General features: G+C 35.3%; 2 long non-coding RNA genes across 2 annotated transcripts; both read right to left on the bottom strand.

Moving 5' to 3' along the window:
• Nucleotides 1–8,445: 8,445 nt before the first annotated feature.
• Nucleotides 8,446–11,516, bottom strand: LOC115447439. Its single transcript, XR_003939009.2, has 2 exons — nt 11,348–11,516; nt 8,446–11,038 (listed from the first exon to the last, which is right to left on the bottom strand). It is a non-coding gene; the product is annotated as an uncharacterized LOC115447439 (long non-coding RNA).
• Nucleotides 11,517–16,964: 5,448 nt separating this feature from the next.
• LOC115447452 lies at nt 16,965–20,798 on the bottom strand. Its single transcript, XR_003939011.2, has 2 exons — nt 20,652–20,798; nt 16,965–18,892 (listed from the first exon to the last, which is right to left on the bottom strand). It is a non-coding gene; the product is annotated as an uncharacterized LOC115447452 (long non-coding RNA).
• Between the last annotated feature and the right edge of the window lie 168 nt (nt 20,799–20,966).

The raw sequence follows: 20,966 nt of genomic DNA, 5'->3' as shown, positions 1-20,966 counted from the left end.
GCTCGCCCCCTATCACATCATGGGACGGAACATACTTGGCGAAAAGTGGGTGCCCTAGTTGCGCCTCTGCATACCCCTTCGGGGATAAAAATGCGTGATGTTATGTATGTATGTATGTATGTCAAAAATATTAAATTAGGTATTCCGCACAATTTAATTTAACCAATTGTAAAATAAAATAAAATTGTCTGTCTACCGGGATTTTGGCTATCCTGAGGTCTGCCAATATCACTTTATTTATCAAATCAAATTAATATAACACGAGAACAATTAATTATTGATGTTAAAATTAGAAACTGCACTGGAGTCTCCAAAAATCGGCAAATGTCTGCAATCCTTATGATAAAAACCCATGCACATAGCTGCAAAAAAAACGAATGAAATACGGTATTTAAAAATGTAAAAGCTTTATGTTTTTTCATTCCATAGATAGAGTGGATAGTAAATAACTCTAGTAATAATATTCAATAGTAATCACCATTGTTATCGCGTTCCTCTAAATTTGTCCATTAGTGTAGCGTCCGATATACCTAATTCAAAGTAAATCGACTGTCTCTATAGAACAGTTTTGTTGATTACATGTGATACATATTCATAATCAGCTAGAATACTGAATTCTTCCACGTCATATGACGTTGTATTCAACAGCGGTATTCAATAAACGATCCCTATCCCAAACTTCAATCCGATTCCGAGAATAAACCAATCGAAATAACTCATTTATAAGCATGTCAAAAAAATGTGTACTGATAAGCCATTCTTGAGATAGATCGAAAAATATTATTGGGATTGTTTGTTGAAAATGGCCATTAATCGTCGATTTTTTTTCAACTACCTAGAAAGTGTTTGCCACCTCGGTGCCGTATTCGTCAACCTTAGGATCACCGCTCCGATATCTCGGTTTTGACTCCTGATGTCCGGACTTTATGCCGATATGGCGATAGGTTCTTCGTTATTACAGATGATTAATACAGATACAAGGCATTCTCGTCTGCCAGAATAGCTTCACTTACCATAGCTATTTAATATTAACTCGTCCCGATGCTTACTCACAACGAAATAAAGATTCTTTGATAATATTACTTATCGTTATGCTTTCTTAGTTATATTATAGCGTAGTTGTGTCCGCCTATAATTAGGTGAATAATATCATAAGTCTTGTTTGTACACGTACACTGTATGTGTGAGCTAACTATTATATCATCTGTTGGTGGAACAAATAAAATAATAAGTCAAATAAATAAATCATTGACAAAGCCTCCTGATATTAAGACTGGTCATGTAAGGGCCAAAAGATAAACAAGGAAAAAGATTTACTGTGCCAAACGGTTCAAAGAGAATCTTATGTTCGGCAGTTAGAATGTTTTGGTAGTCATATTTTATATTCATAGTCTGTATGAGGATGCTTCGTTTTACACACACACAGCGTTGCTATAATAATTATGTAAGGGGGATAATTTCACGTGAAGCGGACAGCGAGAGAAATGTGAGGTTTTGGAATTCGTTCAAATTTAGCTTATCTGTAGTTCTAATGGACGTGAGCATAAACTATTGTTTTTATTTAAGATTATTTTTCACAAGAATTGACCTTATAGGTAAAAGCGATTTAAAGAGGCCTTAATTTGAAATCAACCAATTTACAGTAAAATCACAATAATTTTTGTCGCAAAGTTACTATTTTGCTTTTTAAATTTTAAAAGCAGATTCCAATTGGATTCTTTTTCTTGTACTAATATCCGGTAATAAATATTTTGAACGACAATTTTAACTCCTTCGTCGATTAGATATTTGTGCATTTTAATTACAAGATATAGCTTAAACTGTATTAATTTTACCCCAAAAGTTTCCATACAAGAGTTTTAATAGTTTTTACGAAAATTTATTTTAAGTACATATGTTTCAGAAATAGTTCTACCGAGTACCGATGCCATAGTACTTCGATTACACAAAAACGTCATTTTATTATTATGGTGTAGTATTAGGATGTCGAGAGACCTACTGGTTCTCTCAGCTGCTGGGTGTATAAGCGAGTTGAAAAACTCAGGCGCCGGTACCCATATCGTGATTTTTTTCAGATTACGGGATGCCGAGAAGGCGTGACAGGGCGTAGAGTGTAAATCTCTCACCGGAGCAGCGACAGATATGAAGTAAAGGTGGAGTGTAGGGAAATGGCGAATAAGATATCATAAGGTTTTGACTAGCCGTGCCAAATGCTTTGGCTAAGCCCTATCGTCCCTATTCACCGCACCCTTCCACCGACTTGAGGAATCTTCTGTCTTGAGTAGTATTCTGTCTTGAGGAGTCTTTCGTCTTGAGTAGTATTCCATCTTAAGGAGGCTTCCGCCTTGAGCAGGCTCTTGCGTTGAGGAGTTTTCCGTCTTCAATGTTATTTGCTTTCTGGTTTCTTCAGAAACCCATGCCAACACGCCGTCGCGCGTTAGCTTACCTAGCTCGCGTCTTTATTATTAAAGAAAGTAATATCTCTCAAATAAAGAGATGGCACAATTTCAAAAACAATTTATATTTTTCTCTTTTTATTTAATTAATTATTCAACACACAGGCAAGTTATATATCAGATTGAAGCCAATATAAAACGCTATCCAAATATACAATATTTCTAATACACATAAATACTTAAACGAGTTACAGAAAAAATAGTGCCAAAGTATGCAACAAACTTTACTTGCTATATAATAATAATAATAATAATATCAGCCCTGTATTATATAATTGCCCACTGCTGAGCACGGGCCTCCTCTACTACTGAGAGGGTTAAGGCCTTAGTCCACCACGCTGGCCTAGTGCGGATTGGTAGACTTCACACACCTTCGAAATTCCTATAGAGAACTTCTCAGATGTGCAGGTTTCCTCACGATGTTTTCCTTCACCGTTAAAGCGAACGATAAATTTTTACTACCTATAAATATCACTAACTCTATTCATTTAACCACAATGTCCGTATCGTCCGTATTATGTTCCTAATAGTACAAAAGATCGGCCCAACACATACTTGCACTATTATTCTTTCACTTATCGGCAATTTGAGGGGTCGGCACGCAGCTAACGGGAATCGGTGTGTTGCCAACATTCACAAAACTGATGACACCATTCAATGTGCACACTAAATAGAAATAAAATTGTATTGACGCTTTTGAAATTGGACTTATAGTTTACGAGTAAATTGAATGAAACAGGTTTTCTTATATGGAAATTAGCAAGTCGCAATAGCCTAGTTGGTTGTGGAACGGACTGCCGAGACAAATGTCCGCAGGTTCAAATCCCAAGGGCTCACAACTCTGACTTTTCTAAAAAAAGTCTGTATTCTTTGTGAATTATCACTTGCTTTAACTGTGAAGGAAAACATCGTGAGGAAACCCGCATACCTGAGAAATTCTCTATTAGGAATTTTCGACTGACTGCCTCGGTGGCGTAGTTGTATTGCATGTCCGGTACAATAGCGCTCTGAGGTCCTGGGTTCAAATCCCGGGTCGGGCAAAGTGATATTTGGGTTTTTCTGCTCAGTATCAGCCCGGAGTCTGGAATTTGTGCCCGATATGGCGATAGGCTCACCCCCTATCACATCATGGGACGGAACATACTTGGCGAAAAGTGGGTGCCCTAGTTGCGCCTCTGCATACCCCTTCGGGGATAAATGCGTGATGTTATGTAGGAATTTTCGAGGGTGTGTGAAGTCTACCAACTCGTACTAGGCCAGGGTGGTGGACTAAGGCCTAATCCCTCTCAGTAGTAGAGGAGGCCCGTGCCCAACAGTGGGACAGTATATAATACAGGGCTGATATTATATATATGCAACTTACATAAAAATATGGGTATCTCGTGGTGTTTGTCCCTTTTATTTTTGTGATTTTTATGGCGCCAGGGTACTCCGGTTACCGTACATGGGCGATGGTACAGAATAAGGTGTGTGGAACGGCGAGAGAAAGTAAAATGTTTGAGAAGGGATTAGGATAATGAGGATATTACAACGATTCAAAAAATCTTTTTTTTTATTTGAATGGATATACTTCCTCATTGGTCACATAAAAATATTTTAAAAATAAAACCCAAATAATTTTATATTAAGGCGATACCTCAAGGTCCATTTTCATACATTTTGTTTCGGCTTTAATTTAATATGACGAAATTTTAAAGGCAGAAATATCCATGATTATTAATTATTTTTACATTTTTCTTTCAACTGCGAGAACTAATCACTAACTAGACGTGAATTTAAATTCTTTACTTGCCAATACTTGTTTAGTTACCCAGATTAAAGGCGAAACAAAATGTATGAAAATGGACCTTGAGGTATCGCCTTAACCTAACCAGTATATTGGTCTAAAATTGCTCGCTAAGCTAGATAAATATATGAACAAATGTACAAAAATATTATTCAATTTTAATTAGGCCCAGGCTCAAAATTCGTAGGACCTATATGGACTGGCTATGGTAATGTTAAATTATTTTTTTGTTAATTTTAGCATTTCTATTAATTTTTGTACGTAAAGCTATCCACTCACGTATTTACAAATGTCACTAAGAAATGTCACAATATGAAGTTTCGGTTTTGGCCGAAATTTAACAAGAAACCGAAATCCGTTTTCGGTTGTATTAAAATGTTTAATTCCATGGTTTAAATTTTTTCAATTTTATTTCAATTCATTCAATTATATTATATATAAAACCAATTATCAAATTTTGAGAATAATTATAAAATTTCGTAAAATAGAAACATGCGTTGCGTACACATATATATGTATACGCAAAACATTTGCAACAAATTTGACTGCCAAATAAAAAGAAAGATTTTTCTATCTATGCGCTCTTCTATAAAGTGCAAACTAGCTATATTGCAGATAACTTTTTATAATTTGCAGCCGTCGAATTTGCAAGTTACAAGTTTTACAATGTGTGGCGCTCATCGTTTTAGTTGTTTCTCTTTGTGATTATGATGTCCTGGTGTTAATTTTTCACTTCGAACGGGCGCTGGCCACCGCCGTGTCATTAAAATGGAGCATGCGCCCCACGCCTCTTCTTTGTTCTTTACTGTGCGACTCAGACATGCGCAATACGCTTCATTTTAATATGTTACCCCTTGTGAGCTATGGTATCCTGGTAACAAATTTTCACTGCTCATAGGCGTTGCTTAGTCTGGTAATAAACAAAGTAAACCCAATCAAATCGTATGCAATAAGAAACTAAATAAATTAACAGCACGAAGCAATTAACGCACTGGGCCATCATTTGGTCCATTTGTAGCTTAAGATTCTGTATAATCTATATATATATAAAAGAAAGTGGTGTTAGTTTACACTATTTATAACTCAAGAACGGATGAACCGATTTAGCTGAATATTGGTGGCGAGGTAGCTTAGAACCAGGAGACGGACATAGGGTACTTTTTATCCCGTTACCACGGGAACGAAACGTGACATAGACGTAGTACAAGAAGACAAAATTTCGTATGGAGAGAGTATAAGACCCTGGGAATGTTATAGGCTATTTCGGGAAAATATATAGTGGGACTTTTATCCCGGAAAACTCCTTAACGCGGGTGAAGCCGCGAGCATAATATAAATATTATCTCACATTGAAATTAAATAATAATTTGAGATATATAATTACCAACATTTTCATCTATTTTCATCAAATTGAATAGCACCCGCACAAATAGTAAAAAAATGTGGTGGAACTTATTTGAAAAATATTAACAAGATATTTTTTGAAAATTTAATTTATCTTATGTTTTTTCTAAAGGAAAAGAGGCATTATTGGTAATCATATTGAGAACCAGAGTATTTGTTTTAATTGCTTGTTATATTGTTATTTAGGTTAATTTTCTATATATAATTAACTCCCTAATAAAATGCTATTTGTGTATTTTAAAGTCCTATTTCTATACATTTTCCTGGAACGGCAACATTATAAATGAAAATTCTACATAATATTTTTTTTTTATGTCTGAGTAATCATAACACGGTTCAACCCTCAGACGAACGCATTGAACAAAATGATAAGATAGATCGGCTATGAGTCTATCGTAAACAATCTTAGACAATCGGACTTGTGATGTAGTGAAATCGTAAATTTTTTGTATAAACATTATGTAAAACATAACACATATCAATATCTACAGTTGAACAATGCGATTAATGCCTTTAATTACCTCGCGTTATGTATACACAGATATGGGAAGGAAAATGAGTACATATATACACACCGACAAATACAAAAATATATTTAATGTAATATTTTGAACTATAAAAAGAATAATTAAAGAAATTAGTGCTTCATGTTAATAAGCCGTCAATTTGAATTTATATATTATTAGTTGAGATTACACATGAGTCTAACAAGTTCACAAGTTCAAATATATTTATTGCTACTGGCGATGAAAATACGTATGAAACCTTATTTGATTCAGCTTAAGATACCTACAAGTAAAAAGACTAAGGGCCGTATTAATATAGCAGTCTCACCTTAAATAACAAGTAAATATTTAACTTAGTTATTAATATTTGTCATATGCTGTGACTTAAGATATCATTTGAGATACTGTTAAAATATGTTTATTAAAAAAAACACATAACCTCCAAGACAAATATACCGGGTCATAAAGTACTTCTTTAGCGGTCCCTTGACGCGGCGAGCCATGGATCAAATTGTTAGTAGTTGTAAAATAAGGTTAATGGGCAAATAAAATATAGTGAGATCTAATAAAATATTATGTATTTACTTTTTAGAGGGTTTTTTTTTTGTGTCAGAGGTAAGTCATTAAGTAAATTTTTTATTTAGTTTTTATTTCCTATGTTTTAAATTAGGTACTTAGCTACTATTTTCTACATCGACTCTCGGACATCATCTTTCTAAAACCTACTCATTGAGCCCAGTTTCATGAGCCCAAACATACTATATCTACTATAAGTTACTGAAGGGTTGGCTACTTGGTACAGCATCAGCTCAAGCTTGTGGTGTCTTAGAAATACCACCGATGTAACAGTACATATTTCAAATCAATAGGACCTGTAAATGTAGAAAATGAGCTGATGATCTTCAAACGCTTGAATATCATAAATTAAAGCTGCGAACCAAGTCGAACACTAGCTTTCAAATAAATAAAGGTTCTTCCGGCTTTTGCCTCGATACTTAATAGCAACAATCTCAAGATGCTGACTTTAACTAGACAACGTCTCCGCGGGTATACCACTTCAGTGGGCAATTGAGTTGCACGTCTTAATACGGCTTTTAGTCTGTGTTCATGCCAATTTTTTTTTTCTCCGGTATCTAGTCTTACTTCTGATAAGATTGAAACATCTAAACGTCACTAACTCTTGCATTTATAATACAAACATAATAGGTATAGGAATCAGGAATTGGGATAGTTGTCATGAAGCGTCCATAAAACGTAAAAGTAAAGCTTTTGAATATAAAGGAGAATCACATAATATTTTACATTATCCAAATATAGAATGATACCGTAATTTTCCTATCTAATACATTAATCTATGTAAATAAAAAACAATGTTTGCATGTTTGTCCTCTAGGCATTCCAAAACCATTGATTAGACTATAATGTAACTTTGGTAAGGTACCCTTTGGACACCCACACGCGCTCCTGGCTCAAAAATCTACAAGTAAATGATTTTTTTAATGACACACTTTGCAGTTTGCAGTATGCTTTGATAGTATTCATTTATAATACTTTGCATTTTACACTGTATATTTCTTTATACTTTAAGTGGCATGCAACGCAAGCCGGGTTCAGCTTGTTATTAAAATAATAATAATTGGGAGGCGCAAGGTATACGTAATATAACTTAGAACGACAATTTATGACATTTTTGTATCTAAGCCACTCATTGTATTCAAAATCAATTTACTCAAAAATATGAAGGCATATTATGAGTAACATATAGTGTTTATCCCATCAAATATATCCAAACAAAAGATCTTTTTTTTATAGTTACCAAGCTGTTACTAAATACAAATCTGCACCGCCACGGCGCGTCTTTCCTGTGTTATGAGGAGGTTTACCGGAGGGTTTAAAATAGGCTACGTCCACCAAAACAAAAAGTTATGAATAAATTAATCGGTTATTTTGTGACAAAAATGCAATATCTATGGCACAAATTATACACAGCTCGTTAATGAAAAATTAAAACTCTAACGTTAATAGGTTTTGAGCAACGTGAAGGAAAATAGACGACCTTTCTATTTTTTCATTGTTTATAACTTTTGCAATTATTCAAGTGTACGTGTAGTATATGAATTTGTTTTATGATATAATATAGCACATAGTTGCATTCGCAGTAGCGATAATTAATGCCTTTTTGAACTTGTGAACCAGGCTGGAGGATGAATGAATGTATTTATAACCTATTTTGAAGTAATTTATTTAATGACGTGAGTATGTACATAATTATGGTGAAAATGATACGAGAAAATTCGCTTGGAGCCTTTATTTTTTAATCCTTTAAATATTGTTACACTGCTTACAAACTAACAAGTTAGATTACAATACAGAAGAGCCTCGTCCTTTGCGCGGATATGAATGATTAAATTACTACTGAAATATTGATAGTCAGACACTTAAACATCAAAAGTACAGACACAAAGATCGCATGATTTGCTAATATGAAATTACATCCATTATGGGTTAAAAAGTTCCTCTAAATATGTTTCCAAAGCCAAGCCACCCTCAGCGCCGCGTGGTGCACCCTGCCGATCCGTATGCGAGGCGTGGCGACCCACCGACCACGAACCTTGCGGGGTGGGCCAAGATCCAATCCTTAAGACATGATTATTTCACTTATGATACATAATTAGTTTATGTATCTAATATTCAAAAAATGTGTAATTTAAAGAGATTATCTGGATGAGAAATAATCCACAATGTTCGCGTTTTCGCGTTTGCTACAATACACCACTAAACATGTTACTGTTACATTGTTACATTGCTTACACACTAACAAGATAGATAAGTAGCGAGTACAAAAAAATCTCGCACTTTGCGCATACATTAATCATGATACTACTCAAACCACAACAGTCCGACAGACACTATTGAAAATACAGACACATAGTTCGCATGTTTTGCTAATTTTAAATTCCACAAATTTTATAAGGTATGGGCAGTCTGTATTACTATTTTGAATGCTAAGCCGACTTCACCGGCGCGTGGTGCACCCTGCTGAACATCTGATGAGGCGATGGCGACCGATCACGCTGCAGCAGCCTCCTGTGGTAAAATTACTGTCCGGACCTCTTCATCAGAGGCTAGTTAAATAAGATTAATACATATTATTATACTATTTTCCAATGACTGACATAGAGTCCTAAAGTTCCTTTCAACACCCATGTACGCTATTTCGTGACAGATGGTGTGGGAACATATAAATGAATATATAGACATTCATGATATTTAAAATACTAACACCGATACAAAACAGTTAAAATATGCCTCCTTTTGCATTCAGCGTTGTCTCATTCCAATAGGCAAACTCCCAGGACTAGTGTTATCATCGGAATTTTCCTGCAGTCCGGGGAATGAACTGAATAACAAGACGAATAGAATACAAGAATACAGTTGCTAACTCATCACAAACACAAATAAAAATTTAAAATTAATAAAGAATATAGCGCATTAAATTATCTGTAACGTATAAAGGTCACGCGATGCTTCTATTGTTTTTGTAAGTTGGCTCCCTAAACAGAATAACAATCTGAAAATAATCTAGAAGCATCACTCTCAAACACATCAACACTAAAGTCGAATAATTTAATAATTATATAAATCATTTAAAGAACAGTAAGTATTTTAAATTTATGTTCCTATGAAAGTTCGCCTGATCTAATTTGTATCCAATTATAACATCAACTACTTAACAGTATAATGACAATATTTCGAAGAAACTTTAATAATGGATAACAAAATAATAAGAATAGTATTTTATACATAAAGAATATAAAACAAATTAACTATACAGAAACTGATATCGAATTGTAAAAACGACCCACTGCATCTCATCAACTGAATGACAGTCTTAGACAAATTACCTTTATAAAAATGAGAAAATGATCAAATTGCATTTGTTAATGTTGGACAGACGCAATTCTGTGATATCGATTTATAAAGTGGACCCTCGCAACATACTGGGGTACACCTTTAAAAGGTCGTGCAAATATTTGCTTCAAACTCGACGTTACCACCGTAGGGGAGGTCTTCAGCCTCCACCACAATGCTGTTTTCGCCGCGCCACGACCTGTACAATGTTGGCAGAAAGTAGTATATAAATCGATTACATTACTATTATTAGGCTATTATTAAGTATAGAAGCCGAAAAACACTATATAGAGATGAGTATACCTGCTTGTAATATTAGAATAATCCTGTCCACACACTAACATAAAGTAACCTTGCAGTTCTGACCGCCTCGATGGTAGCGGCGCAGGCAGCGACCAGTCACCACATAACAATATACTAGACACAAATACATAATCACTAAAACACTAACATCGATATACAATGATTAAAATGTGACTACATTCGCATTAAGTGGTCTCCCATTCCTTTAGCCCAAGTCCCAGGATTAGTATTTTCAGCAGAATATTCCTGCAATCCGGGGCACAAACCAAATTATAATAGAAAGTACACGAATAATATTTACGAGTCACAAATATAAATGAAAATATTAAATTATAGAATACAGGTCATAAGTTTCAGTGGTAGGTTTGCTCTCTTAGTACAATCACAATATGAATAGAATATAGAAACATAGCTCAAAACTATTAAAAATTAATTAGAATGATTCTAAAATTAACTAAAATTTCCACAACATGTAGAGAACCGATTAAAAAAACTATAATAAATCAGCAGTAGATCCTCAACAGCTGATATTCCTCTCGCCAGATCATTTCCCAGTAGAGTGCGTTGGTTACTCGAAGACGAGTATTTCTTCACTGCGTCTCTACTGGCTGCTGGAAGAACTTGTGTGTTCCAGGCGAAAGTTGGGTACAGCTTGTAAGGTTGAAAATAACCTGTAACAATATCACGAACTTAATGAGCTTGTTGTGCCTACACCAGGCGTGGCTGCACGTCGCACATTTACATCACTGGTGTTTGCCGCCATGTTGAGGCGTTGTATCGATCGATGGGACTCGACATATTTGTCCGCCTTCTATACCTATCTAGTAAGTGTACGACTAATCTGGCATTATCCGTACGTCACGGCACTTTTTACGCACATCTGACACTATAAATAAATACTCAAGTCCCACCGCTGGAGGCGGCTATCCCAGCACTCCTACAACACGTATCTTGTTCACTGTTAATTGAAATAAACTTACGAACTGAACGTTGTAATGAAAGCGCGGCAATTGGAGGATATTTTAGAGTAATCTCAATTAATAGGAAGTGTTCAGCAACAATTTATGCAGACTTGCACAAATTGTTGCTGAACATTCCGGCGACACGTCTGATTCAGGCGCGCGGCTCCGAGAGAAAGATCGAGAGAGTCTTGATGCGTTAAACTATTGATCTAGACTTAAGGCGTAGCTGCGCAGTTTGGACGTGATATATGCGCAAACAAGTACCCACCATATATAGAACTATGGTTTCTTTAAAGAGTATTACAATCTAATTTTCAAAAACGTAACATATTATAAACAAATAAGCCATTGTATAATTATTTTGAAATATTTTTTATTCTATAAATACTTTAGAGCTTGTAATGAAAACTTCCCACGAGTACAATCCTTTCCTAAGATCTCTAAACGCTCCATTATGTTACAGTGATTAATGCTCTATTAAATCAGGAGTTGGACATTCCTTACCTTCAAATTCAAATTCAAATAATTGATTTGCTGAATACAGTACATGTACATACATTTATAGGTGTTATATAAAAATGAAAAGTCGCGCCATATTCTACCCTAACTGGGTGTGCATTTTATTTTCTCGCCGAGAATAATTATCAAATATAAGGACAGAAGTATTACATTACATGAGTTATTATATAATTACATTATATTTATTATATTACATTGACAAGATTAAATTCCTTTAGTAAAATATAATACTTGTATGGATGTCTAGAACACATATATGTACATGTTAAAATCCTGGCCCATGCTTATCTTGATACGTTCAGTCTGCAGGCTCAAAAGATCATATTTACCGTATTTCGAGTTTAATAGTCTAAAGAATAAATAAATAAATTGTCTGATTAATTTGTACTAGTAATATGACACAAAACTGTGTCCCAAGATTTATGAGTTTTTAATATAAATAGATTCTTCGTTAAACCTTTTTACTCTTTATTATCCAGTATTAGTCCCAAACAACCTTGCAAATTTTTATACTTCCTGATAATAATAATGATGAGCCCAATACAAAGATATTATTATTATTATTACCATTTCGCGAAACTACTTCTCAAATAAAAAGGTAATTATGGAAATCGGCCCACAAATATCAAATCAATCGGTGTAAAAAAGATATTCATAGTTTTATAATATTTAAATACTATAATAACTCTATCCGTCTATTTCACTTTTACGGTTGAAGCACTAAACCGATTTCGATGAAATTTAAATAGTGTTAGTTTGAGTCCCTGGGAAGGACATATATGTATTTACGCCGACAAAATATTTAGTGCAACTTTAATTTCGGTATACACTTTACCACGCGAAAGGAACCGCGAGCAAAAGCTAGTTGTAATGTTAACTAAGTTTATTTTTTGCACATTATGCATAATATCGAACCCTCATGATGATAGTTATGATGTCTTGGTAAGAATTTTCCGAGCTCATGTATGGCCGTTACCGAATATTAATGCCAAATTTACTTTTTAACGCATGCGCTATATCTCGTTGTAGTTATGATCTCTTGGTACAGATTTTTCCATCCTCACTCACGGGCGTTGCCTCAAGACTTTTCATACATACGCCATTTCAGTTACATTAGCGCATGCGCTGTATCTCCTTGAAGTTATAATGTCTTGGTACAAATTTTTCCAGCCTCACTCACGGGCGTTGCCTCAAGTTTTCCATTCAAATACGCTATTCCAGTCGAATACATTAGCGCATGCGCTTTATCTCCTTACACTTATGATGTGTTGGTACAGATTATCCTACCGTACTCACGGGCATTGCTTCGGACTTATTGAATGTTCTCATTACCTCCTGGTCTTCTCTCATACATTATTAGCGCATGCGCTTTATCTCCTTGTCGTTATGATGTCTTGGTACAGATTTTGCACACCGCACTATTAGGCGTTGCCACAAACTCGAACGATTTCTGGACTCTACATACATAAAGCGCATGCGCTTTATCTCCTTGTCGTTATGATGTCTTGGTACAGATTTTGCACACCGCACTATTAGGCGTTGCCACGAACTTGCACAATTCCTAGAGACTCTCCCCATATATCAAGCGCATGCACTTTATCTCCTTGTAGTTATTATATCTTGGTACAAAATTTTCCTACCTTAGTCACGAAGCCACGTATGTGGTCCAGCCCTACCAAATGTTTGTATAATAATACAATAATGATTATTATTTGTTACACGTTAACGATTTTACATCTATCATAATATGCCTGGTTAAAATTCTATATGTTTCAACAAACCCCCTTATTCATAGACGTTTTTTATCGAACGACCAAGTAAAGCAGTGATAACAAGTCTGTTTCTCAGTGCTGACGGCATGGCAGTCTTCTCAGTGCGTAGACATAGGGCCGTTGTGATTGGCTAATATTGAGATACAACAATATTAGCCAATCACAAAGGCCCTATGTCTGTTTCTTAGTGCCGTTGGGCACTGAAAAACAGACTTGTTATCACAGCTTTACTCCGTCCTTAGATAAAAAACGTTTATGAATAAGGGGGTAAGTCGTTTGCATGTTCGAATTAGTAATAATAATGAAAACAAAATGAAAAATCGATCAAGTGTATGTAGGGCTCCGTATTTGCCTGTTTCATTGCGAACTTATGTACACTAGGTTTTGCCCGTGGCTCCACCTGCGCGATAAAGATATTCCGAACTAAACTTTTCTTTTATAAACGTCACGCTACATGTTTCCCGGGATAGAAAGTTGTCAATATTTTTCTCAGGGTCTTAAACTATATCCTTACCAAATTTCATCTAAATCCATTGATTTAGTAGTTTTTAGTTTAACGCATCAGACACGCATAAGGCTCTCAAGAGGAATACATTTTCCCCGTTTTTGCAACATTTTATTTCGAACCTACAATTCCTGAGATTAGCGCGTTCAAACAAAGAAACAAACTCTTCAGCTTTACATAATAGTATATATATCAGAAGTGCGATAGAATAAAAGAAATGAAAAGTAAGAGAAATTCTTACTACGAAAAATTCTATTGCACAATACCAAAGAGAAAAAGTTCCACAAAGGTCTGGTTACCAGATTTACCAGATAGGTGTCCATGTCAAGAAGATAAAACGAAACGTCGTTTCTTTATTTTGAAGTCCGTGTGTATTTTAATGTACATTGTCTGTACTATACTATCCATAAAAGAGTGGCGAAAACTCAAGCATGCGCAATGCGCGCCTTTCATATTTTTACTCCAAGGTAGTTATGGTGTCCTGGTACAGATTTTTCAGACCTCACTCACGGGCGTTGCCTGGTAATGTCAAATAATGTCAGAAATAATTTTAAGCATGCGCAGAACCATGAGGATGTCAGAATTAAAAATTGCCAAGATACAAATTCAGAACTGCAAATGCGTATCAATATATTTTGATTAAAATTGGTGCTAATAACAATCTAGTAGGTATCTACATAAGTATTAATGAACGCGTACTGATTTTATTTTTAGACCATTTATTTCTGTATGCTAAACAAAAAAAAACTCACTATAAAGAAAAAGTCTTATTTTGTCAAAGAATGCTAGTTTTTTAAATATTTCCTGTTTTGAAAAAGTTCGATATTTTTTCACTTTCGCGTTCACAAATATTATATATATTTTTTTTAATGTCATATATAATTTCTTTTTATCTTTTGTAATAAGCCAATACAAAAACGCTTCGGGTTAAATTTAGGCCTACTATACTGTCCACGGGCGAGTAGATTCATGACGTGTAATCGTAAATACATACAAAAACTATGAGGGTCTGACGAAGGAGTGGCACAGGCAGGTTTGCATCGCTGTATGCAAGCTTACATCTCCGTGACAACCTTAATTTAATTTTATCTATACTAAAATATCCTAAAAGGTTAATATTTAAAAAAAAAATGGAGATTTAATATTATCATATGTCACGTCTCTAGTTATATGAGTTGAGTCTTGTGACTTGTTCTGAGGAGTTGAGTCTCAACTGACAGTAAATGTCAAAAGCTTGCCTCAGCCCCGCGCTGTAAAGAAATTTCCTTTCACATGCGCATTGCATATTTGCACCCTTTAATAGTAATGGAGTCCTGGTACAGAATTTTCCAACTGCGCACAAGGGCGTTGCCTCGCAATGTTAACTAGCCCATTTGGACATGCGCAGTACATACCGATCTACGTTTTCTCTCTTTGATAGTTATGGAGTCTTGGTATTTTTTTTCCCAACTACACATATGACGTTGCCTCAAACCCTATCAAAATTTAGTGCTACACTCCTCTGCATGAAAATAAATTTACGATGGTTCCAGAATTTAAAAATCTGCGACATGTACTGCGTTTTTATGTTCTAATCTGAAAACCTATTGTCGCTATGCCGTAATTATTCCATTCTATGTGTCATTTTGTAATGACGAGCTGTGTCTTTACTGATGTTATCCCATTTTTTTTAAATCTTTATTTAATGAGCTTGGCCGTTAGTTATTTCACGACTATGTCGCTCCGTACCTCCACTTTTACCCGTGCCTACTAACTTTTGATGAAATCAAAATATTTTTTTGATAAAGCCTTAGCCTCTTCTGATACAGATCCGACAATAAACTATTTATGCTGCTCACATTATAGCTCCAAGTATGAGGCCCACTCCGCACGCACTCCGACAAAACATGATTTACGTCATCTTTTACTCCACAGTCAGGGCAGTTTGGTGAGCCTGAAGCCCGCATAAGTTGCTTAAACATATTTGTTGGGATGTGCCCAGAGCGGAGCCTCATTACTGCCACTAGCTCTTGTCTGCTCAAAGCACAATCAGTAATCCTTGGAGATTGTAACGGCTCAGGTTGAATGGTGCGTGAATTTTTATTAATATTCGTCCTGCTTAGTATGGCGCCATTATCGCAGTATAAAACTTAGATTAAAATTACAAAAGGTTTTGATTCAATGGACAATTTATGACACAATATAACCAGGATTTTCTTTCCGCCTTCCTTCTTCGGGAAGTCATCACTTAGGTAACTAGGGAGAGGCTGTTGTAGGTTAGCTAAGCTAGGGCTCAAGTCCTCGCCGGTTCAGATCGCAACACGTTATCCTTATGCCCCCAACTTGCTAGCCCGAGCAGGCTATTTTGGTTTGTAACTTGTATTCCTTATAAATTTTATCCTTAATTTAAGTTATCCATGGCTATCTAAGTGATTTTAATTGCTATTTAAAAATAAGAATAATTATTATTATACAATGTTTTGACGAATCATAAGTGCAATTTTGCTCGCCTACGTGATAAATATTCATAAGATTAATTAAATCTTAAACCCGATAGGCGGTGCTGTTGTCGAAATTTAAAAAAAAGTAAAATAGTTAACATAAAATTTGCCGTATGTAATGTGGCACTACAAAAACCACCGCGCCCAGTAGTATAATTGTAAATAAGTTATTGATTTTACCAGATTTTCTTAATTCTTGACATGTTAGATAATAGATATAATGTGACCGTTTTATCATAAAAGTTATAAAGAAATTTGTCAAATATCTTATTGACTTCTATTCGATTTTATTGTGATGAGATACTAAATAGAAACTGCAATCTCAGTTCGACGAAGGGATAGTAAAATAAAGCACAATATTTGGGTGATACCGATGTAATTACGTTCAGTTCAACATGTAGCACATTTTTAGATGAACTGTTCACCAGATAATGTAAGGGATAAAATTAATACATCTAACACGAAAATAAATACAAATTATATGTACACAATACGTGGACGCTGAAATTAATAATTACAACAAGAAATGAATACAACCGTTGAACTAAATACAGATTTACGCGAATAAAATGATAGAAATTAATATTCACATTAAACAAAATCAACACATTGATAAAAACTGAACACAACTTATACATGACACATACTGAAAATTAATAGTGAAAAGTAAGTATATCGTAATTATAAAATTAATTAATGATCTTCACAGAGGGTCCGACTTCTCCGTGAAAATCAGAAATATAATTCACAATAAATCGATATAAATTACTAAATACAGGGCCCCCATAAAATAAAACATCTTATAAACTAAATACAATCATACAGAATACAACAATAAATCAAAAATTTACACCATTAAAATTAAATACATTTAATACATCCACGAAAACTGAATACAAAATACATAGTCTGAGAGCTGATTGACATTCTGGGGAAGTTGTTTGAAGCAACGTAGAACATTGTTAAATAGTTTCTAGTTAAACCTGAATACCATATTGCAGAGAGTCAGGGAAATGCGACCTGACGTAAGGTAGCAAGCCTTAGGAGACTCATTAATTTAAAATAAGCTTTGTTTTTTGCTAAAATGTTTATGAAGTATTTTAAAATTTTAATATCATAGAATTTAGTATTTAAAGTATTAAAAATAAAAGCGCCAGACCATTTACCCGGAGTCCCAAACTGTGTCAGGTGTTTGCAAAGATATATTTTTAAAAAATCGAAGAAAAAAAAGCCCTTTTTTAGTCCGCCATATGTCTGGGAAGCGATGACATGTGACAAACTAAAAAAAGGGGGATCTTCAATATTTAAACGATATGTCTTTGCAAATATCTCGCAATGTCTGAGATGCTGTTAAATGATCTGGCATTTGTTTTCGCCTCTAAATACTAAATTCTAAGATAACTATTAAAACATTCAAAATGCTTCGCGATCATTTTTGGAAAAAAATAAGCTTTATTTAATTTAATGGTCGCTTAAGACCTGCAACCCTTAGGAATGGTCTGCAATATCCTATTCAGGTTTAACTAGAAAAGTATTTTAACAATGTTCTACGCTGCCTCAGACATTGTACCCAAAATGTCCATCAGCTCTCGATCTAAAATGAAAAGCTCCGCCCGATACGAGATTCCCCAAATAAAATCAATAAAGCTGGGTACTCACTCAGTCCAGTATGTGTAAATAAAACTAGCAAAAGTACATCATACCGGCAAAAAATTATTACAAATAAATACATCAAACCTCTAGAACATCGCAAAACAGATTATACTATACTATTGTTTCTTGTATAAAGCAGGCTCTTGTTTATACAAATAACAATAATACTGAATGTCTGTTTATCCTATCCTCCCCCATATGACAATGCCACGACAGCCTGTGGTATCATAGTCTCATCTAGCCTAGGACACCACATACCGCGTTACCCCCCTAAACAGGCCCACATATTCACGGCAACCAGCCAGAGGCCGCCGCCTCTCGATGGCCACCATTTTCTGTGGTCTGTCTTTGCGTCATTCCTGCACCAAATTCACGATGAAATAAATAGGATTAGCAACCAAATGTAAGTAGGGTTTCTTTGCCTCCGCATGTAGTGGTCGTGTTGAAGCGAGGCACCCCTGATCCACGCGGCCAAGTCCATGCTCCGGCCACGTTGCGTTAACGGAGCATGGTTTGGCTGCAGCGCGACGTGTCCGCTCTTATTGCTCTCCGCCTTCCTAGGTGTAATCGGAAGTCGGAAGCCCCCATTGGCACCATTCTTAAACACGGACAGCGTGTACTAGATGGTCTGCACCTGAAACAAGCATTACATTAAAATAAAAATAAAATCAAAATATTTTGATCTCCGAAAGTAAATGGTCCAATTCCTTCTTTATAAACAAGGTTTTTTTTTAATACGAAAATATTTGCAAGGCAAACACACTAGCAGGCGCTCGACTAAATAAAAAAACAAATAAAATGACTTTAGGCGCATTAGCGACCTACATTAGCGACGTGAGGTCAGTTCTACTTGGACCTCGATAAATCCAAACGAGACTGTAATTATTATCTTATATTAATATCTCGCGTCGGTTTTGAAGAGTTTAATACCGTTGGGTTCAAACCGGCATAAATATACGAGAGTCAAGTCATGGCTGCTGTACTGGTTGTTTGGGCAACAGGCGGTACCGCGCGGCGCAGGGTATCGGGCAGATGGCGCCTCTGTCTATTGCACATGCGCAATACCGCAATTTCAATTGCAAGCCGCCATTTTGTTTCGCAACGAGTGTTACGCTAACCGACCTTTTAGGCGACATTATTTTTTTAGGGTATTTGGGGGGATAATTTTACAACATTTAGGTATAACAAATTTCCATAACGTGGATTGTTTGACGGATTTTTATGATGGTGTGGCTTTAATACTTTCTTAGTAGGCTGTCCACTAATTTTGAAAATTTATAATATTAAAAAAAAAGTACAGCCCACAAAAATGATCAAAGTACGCGAAATCATTTTTCATGCCAATCAATTGATTGGCATCAAAAAACATTATGTTGCCTAGAAGAATCAAAAGACTCTAAAAGATTACTAGAGCTTTGAGAACTTTTAAAAGGGTCGTTTGATTTACAAATATACAAATGCATTCAGGAGTTCTCTAACTACCCTTGTTGCCTCGTCTTCAAAATCCAACCTGTATAACTCGGCTACGAACAATAATATTTTAAGTAAACAAATTGAAAAAAAAGAAGCGCTGGCTAATTCACATGGCACATGGCATGGCACGTGGAGAAAATGTCAGCGGTTATTATTGCATCGCCGCCATTTTGAATTGAAATGCGCATTAATAGATGCGCACTAAATGTTGAGTACCTACACGTGCGAGATGGATAGGTACAGTAAAGCAATAACAATATTTATTGATCCAAGAATCTACAAGTTTATAATAATCCGAACTCTATCATTAAAGAAAACAGTGAAAAGTGTATAGCTGCGCTACTAGTTCTTTGTTCTGTATCGCGCCCGGGCATGGTAGTGGTGACTGCACATGCGCAAAATATCGATCCACCATTTTATGTTAGAAATTATTAAAACGACGTATAATTATGGCGAGAATGTGATAAATTCGAAAACAGTGAGTTTATTAAGTTGTAGTTGTTACAATGTTATTTGTTAACTCACTATTCTTGGCATATCGGGACCTCAAATATTAAAAAGTCCTTGTCACGAGCTAACTATCCGCCATTTTGAATTGGGCAAATATGGAAAATGCACAACTTTGGTTTTAGCAACGCACTTTTTATATGCAAGTAAACGAAAAATGTCGTAAAATGGGCATATTAAAACGTTTTACCGAACTATGATAACTGATTCATAATGTTAATACATATTTAGTAAAGTAGTTAATAAAAAATCGCAGTGCATAATGTAATCACAATAAGCAGAAGAAATGATTGTACTGCGACATCTCGCATTACAATTCCCTATTTCTCTATCAGTACAATCGCTGCTAGTGGCTGTCTCATATTTCTCAATACGCTGCGCTTAAACTAATTAAAACAAATGCTAAAACTGACCTGCGGCTGAGGATCACGCCCCAGTGGTCCGGCGCCTCCGTTTAGACCTTCACGGGTTACATCCTGCGACACGTCCGCTACACGCGCTGGCCTCGGAGCGAGAGACCGACGCAGCATCCGTACTTCCAATCTAGTGTGGCTAACAATCATTTTAAAAATCCGTCAGCTTAATTAAGATTTTCCTTCAAAAATCCGTAAAATAATAAGTAATCAAAAAAATCCAGTATAACTATCAAAATACTAATTGTTTTAATATTAAAACTGATCGTTCTGTTTTTTAATTCACACAGTTTACATTTCATTGTATATAAATTA

Source organism: Manduca sexta, chromosome 27 (genome assembly GCF_014839805.1).
Source record: "Manduca sexta isolate Smith_Timp_Sample1 chromosome 27, JHU_Msex_v1.0, whole genome shotgun sequence".
Lineage (NCBI taxonomy): Eukaryota > Metazoa > Arthropoda > Insecta > Lepidoptera > Sphingidae > Manduca > Manduca sexta.
This window is presented reverse-complemented; position numbering and strand designations above follow the sequence as displayed.